At 41.7% G+C, this 5,973-nt stretch overlaps 1 pseudogene; it reads right to left on the reverse strand.

Annotated features, from left to right (window-relative positions):
- Positions 1–224: 224 nt before the first annotated feature.
- LOC100669912 (olfactory receptor 7E178-like) lies at positions 225–1,420 on the reverse strand (annotated as a pseudogene).
- Positions 1,421–5,973: the final 4,553 nt, after the last annotated feature.

Here is a 5,973-nt window from a genome sequence, read left to right on the forward strand (position 1 = left end):
TTAGGCAAAAGTTTACATAGTAAATTTGGGTTCTTTCTAAAAATTCGTATTCAACCTGTTCATGACATCAGTTATATTTTTCTTAATATTTCAACATTCTCATTATTTCCATTATTTTTGTTCTGTTTCCACTGATATAGCTTCTCTTCTCTTTATCTTCCCAACATTCTTTTGGAGTAAATAGTGACCATTTGGCCCATATAGTTAAGGCACAGGTCTTTAAATTAAGATATTCTGCTGAGGAGTCTCTGCAGGGCTCTCTTGATGTCTGTATTCCTCAGGCTGTAGATGAAGGGGTTCAGCATGGGGGTGACAACAGTGAATATCACTGAGGCCACTGTACTCATCCTGAGAGAAGGTGAGACAGCTGAGCTCAGGTATACACCAACACCTGTTCCATAAAATAAGCAAATGACTGACAGGTGAGAGCCACAAGTGAAAAAAGCTTTAGACTTTCCACCCGATGATGGGAGTCTCAGAATGGAGGAAACAATTCGAATATAAGAGAAAAGAATCCCTGAGATTGGAACACCACCAAAGATGGCACCAACCAAATACATTAATATGGTATTGGTGGAGGCATCAGAACGGGCAAGGTTGAAAAGTTGAGAAGGGTCACAGAAGACACTAGGGATTTCCACATCGGTGCAGAAGGTAAGTGTTGACACCATCATGCAGTGTAGCTGGGAGTCAAAAAAGCTGGTGAAAATTGACACCAGAACCAGCAAGCCACATAGACGGGGGTTCATGATGACTGGGTAGTGCAGGGGATGACAGATGGCCTCAAACCGGTCATAGGCCATCACTGTCAGGAGTAGACTGTCCAGATATGCAAAAAGATATAAAAAAAGACAACTGAATCACACAGCCTACATAAGAGATGTGTCTTTGGTGTGTGTGAGTATTCACAAGCACCTTTGGAACTGTGGTGGGGGTACAGCCAATGTCAGCTAAGGACAGGTTGGAGAGGAAGAAGTACATGGGAGTGTGGAGGTGGTGGTCGGAGATCACGGCCAGGATAATAAGTAGGTTCCCAGCCATTGTGACCAGGTACATGGACAGGAACATTCCAAAGAGGAGGGGCTGCTGTCTCGGATCCTCCGAAATGCCCAGCAGGAGGAATTCAGAGATATGTGTAAGATTCTGTGGTTCCAGGTAGCAGAGACAGCTTCCGTGAAAGAAAATAGAGGATTAGGAAAAGGAAACAAGTAAATGGGCACCCAGCTCTGTGTTTCTATTTTTAATTCAGGTAATTCACAAGGAAAGCATTCACACTTAAGGACCATACAGCACATTCAGCAACATTTCTCAGTTGTGGCGAACCCATTCTTCGTAGGACTCTTTCTCCTTGGTTTCATCCTTTTCTACCCACATCCACTTTAGAGACACTCAGCTGAAGAAAGTTACAGAAGCAAGAACATTTAGGGACACCAAATCCATACAGTCACTAAAATATCATCCCTTCTTAATGAAGGAAATGTGTGGATTAAGAAATATCTTTCTCCTTTGAAGAATAAAATCGGTCTAATTAAAGGACACTAAAATGCTTTAAAATGTATTATATTTTATCAAAATTCATTGCAATAAATGCCTTTGACTTATTTTAAGCTTTCAAAACATACTATATTGAATTTTTTTTATTGACACTGAAAATATATTAAACATTTTCCCCCATGGGGGGGGAATTCCTCTGATGGGACTATTTATAAACACCCTATGAGAGCTATGCAATAAAAAAGTCTGCCTCTATTTGTTTCGTTGTTTGACTGCTGACAGCTCTTAAACCTAACCCTTCCTGCCTTCTGGGTAAGCTAATAAGAGAGTCCAGGTGCTCTCTCTTTTGGCGATGGTAATAGATTCAAACCGGGCGAGACTCTGCCGATGTGCTAGAACCCTCAGACCAGATCTACCTCTTAACAACAACAAAAAATTCCCTGCCAGGCTCTTTCTTTGCTTTTTCAAGATACATTTGGAACATCTTGGGAGCCTGCCAAGGTCTCCCTAGACAGTCCTCTTTTTGAGTAATAAGGCTTTTCATCCACTCTTGGTTGCAGGGGCGGGGGGGGGGGAGTGGCACAGGCAGGTCTCATCAGCCTCAACATTGGAGCCAAATTCTTGGTGGATGAGAGTCCATCCTGACTCTCTAGAGTGCTGAGTCTCATTCATCTCTCTAGACCTACTGGGCACCCCTGAAAGGGAGGAAAGCAGAGGCAGAAAAGCACCCAATATGTGGACAACAGATTGAGTACACTTTGCTCCCCTGAACTAAAAAAGATAATCAATATTTAACCAAAATTTCTTGTTTGGTTGCCTACACTTTGCCAAGCGTGGTGTAGGCTATGTTGTTGTTAGATGCCATTGACTTGGGACCAACTCATCATGACCTTATATACAACAGAACAAAGCCTTGCCCATTCCTGTGCCATCCTCACAATTATTGCTATGTTTGAGCCCAGTGTTGTAGCCACTATGCTGATCCATCCCATTGGGGGGGGTTTTGTAGGTTCTAGGAAAGCAGAAAAGAATGAGGCTCTGTCATTTCCCTATAAGCACTCCACCTGGGTGACCCAAGTAGAGAAATAGCAGATTGTGTTAACAGGTTAGAATATTGGCTAGGTGCCCTGTGAGTGGGGTTTCACTGCCCAGATTCAAACCTGGATTCACTCCATTCTCCACCAAAATATATATATATAAAATTGCTGTGTTTCATTTCTCACCTATAAAGTAATAATAATCTATACTCTTATATTTTGGGAGAAAATTTTACAGATGAAATTTTAAAAGTCCTAAAACATATAACTGAGATCCTGCCACCAGGAAACCCTCAACACAGTTTGCCATTGTTATAGTTACTGGCATCATCATCATCACTGTCATCATCCTCAATTTCATAATTTAGAAGTCCTTATTTATTTATTTATTTTTTAGGGGACAGTTTAAAACCAAAAAAAAAAGCAAAAGAAGGAAAAACCATTGTAGGTGTGTTGATTCTGACTCATAGCGACCCTATGGGACAGAGCAGAACCATCCCATAGGTTTTCCAAGGAGCAGCTGGTGGATTCAAACTGCTGACCTTTTGGTTAGCAGCCAAGCTCTTACCACTGGCTGTTTAGAGGGATTTGTTTCCTGCTCTGGTGGAAACAATGTCCATAAAAAAAAGCGGTAGAGGACAGCAGAACTGATGAAGGTGAGTCCTCAGATTCCCACCAGTACAAAGGACTAAACTTCATAAACCTCTTAGTTAAAACCTTCCATTTTGGTTTTCCTTCTTGCTATCCCAACTCTGTTTTTGGTTCTGATGATGAGGAAACAATGGTCTTGACAGTCCCTCCTGTGTTCCTGTCTCCCTCAACACTCACTGGGTTGCACGGTGTCTCTGATGGGTCATAGTCAAAGAATGTGAATCCACTGCCCCCCTCCTGCCTGGTGAGAGATGAAGGCTGAGGCTCCTTCATCAGGAATGACAGGAAGACAGGCTCAGGCATAGACGTCCTGAGGTGAATGATGACAATGGGAGGAAGAGACACACATAAGTAGTCTGCTGCCCTGGGACAGACACTCTGAAGGGCTGGAGACACAGGCTAATAATTTGCAATTGTATGGCTTTGAGAGTGTATCTCACAGAGCGCGGTATTAGCCTAATTGGTCTATGTTATCCCAATCTCTGAGGCTTGTTAAATTAACAGATGAGGTAGGAGAAAAATGAGTGTCCTACAATGGTCTGGGCATTCCTAATCTCAGGAGGAAAAGCATGTATTCTCAGCTCTGACTTGCAAATTGCAGGAATTGTAATATGAAATTCACTTTTTTTCTAGTTGAAAGAATCAATGAGTAACTTTGATATCAGCAAAATCAATGAATTGATCAGGAAATTTAGGGAGAATTACAATGTCTATACCAAGAATGGAAACCCTGGTGACGTAGTGATTAAGTGCTACGGCTGCTAAGCAAAGGGTCGGCAGTTCGAATCTGCCAGGTGCTCCTTGGAAACTCTATGGGGCAGTTCTACTCTGTCCTACAGGGTTGATAGGAGTCGGAATCGACTCGGCAGTACTGGGTTTATACCAAGAATCTGATACTATTTCCATATCACTTTTAAGATTTGTATCTCTAAGTAGAATATCCTACTTTCCTTCCCATAGCCTTTTCTTGGGGTTTGGGAATTTATGCATTGAAAATTTATTTATTTTTGTGTGTGTGTGTGAATTTGAATGACAGAACTAGCTCTGATTTTTCTCTTTAGTTGATGTATGTTCCTATAATAGAAAACAATTTTTTGAATACTTGTTTGGTTACTTCATTATTTGTGTGAAATCTCAGGGTTCTACTAGGCTGCAATCAATGTGTTTCCCAGGAGACTTCAGTAATCTTAAGGCTTGATAGAGTTGTTGTTGTTAAGTACCGTCAAGTCGGTTCCAACTCATAGCAACCCTATGCACAACAGAATGAAACACTGCCCGGTCCGGAGCCATCCTTACAATCACTGCTATGCTTCAGCTCATTGGTGTCAATCCACCTCTTTGAGGGTCTTCCTCTTTTCCGCTGACCCTGTACTCTGCCAAGGATGATGTCCTTCTCCAGGGACTCATCCCTCCTGACAACACGTCCAAAGTATGTAAGACGCAGTGTCGCCATCCTTCCTTCTAAGGAGCATTCTGATTGTACTTCTTCTAAGACAGATTTTTTCGTTCTTTTGGCAGCCCATGGTATATTCAATATGCTTCATCAACACCACAATTCAAAGGCATCAATCCTTCTTCGGTCTTCCTTATTCATTGTCCAGCTTTCACATGCATATGATGCGATTGAAAATACCATGGCTTGGGTCAGGCGCACCTTAGTCTTCAAGGTGACATCTTTGCTCTTCAACATTTTAAAGAGGTCCTGTGCAGCAGATTTACCCAAAGCAATGTGTCTTTTGATTTCTTGACTGCTGCTTCCAAGGCTGTTGATTGTGGATCCAAGTAAAATGAAATCCTTGACAACTTCAGTCTTTTCTCCATTTGTCATGATGTTGCTCATTGGACCAGTTGTGAGGATTTTTGTTTTCTTTCTGCTGAGGTGCAATTCATACTGAAGGCTATGGCCTTTGATCTTCATTAGTAAGTGCTTCAAGTCCTCTTCATTTTTCAGCAAGCAAGGTTGTGTCATTTGCATAATGCAGGTTGTTAATGAGTCTTCCTCCAATCCTGAAACCCTATTCTTCTTCATGTAGTCCAGCTTCTTATATTATTTTCCAGCATACGGATTGAATAGGTTTGGTGAAAGAATACAACACTGACACACACCTTTCCTGACTTTAAACCAATCAGTATTCCCTTGTTCTATCTGAACAACTGCCTCTTGATCTATGCAAAGTTTCCTCATGAATACAATTAATAAGTGTTCTGGAATTCCCATTCTTCGCAGTGTTATCCATAGTTTGTTATGATCCACACAGTTGAATGCCTTTGCATAGTCAATAAAACACAGGTAAACATCCTTCTGGTATTCTCTGCTTTCAGCCAGGATCCATCTGACATCAGCAATGATATCCCTGGTTCCACATCCTCTTCTGAAACCAGCCTGAATTTCTGGCAGGTCCCTGTTGATATACTGCTGCAGCCATTTTTGAATGATCTTCAGCAATATGTTGCTTGCGTGTGATATTAACAATAAAAAAATGATATCGCTCTATAATTTCCACATTCATTTGGATCACCTTTCTTGGGAATAGGCATAAATATGGAACTCTTCCAGTCGGTTGGCCAGGAAGCTGTCTTCCATATTTCTTGGCATAGATGAATGAGCACCGCCAGCGCCGCATCTGCTTGTTGAAACATCTCAGTTGATATTCCATCAATTCCTGGAGCCTTGTTTTTTGCCAATGCCTTCAGAGCAGCTTGGACTTCTTCCTTCAGTTCCATCGGTTCCTGATCATACGCCACCTCTTGAAATGGTTGAACATGGACTAATTCTTCCATCTTCTTAAGG

Source organism: Loxodonta africana, chromosome 3 (assembly GCF_030014295.1).
Source record: "Loxodonta africana isolate mLoxAfr1 chromosome 3, mLoxAfr1.hap2, whole genome shotgun sequence".
Taxonomy (NCBI): domain Eukaryota; kingdom Metazoa; phylum Chordata; class Mammalia; order Proboscidea; family Elephantidae; genus Loxodonta; species Loxodonta africana.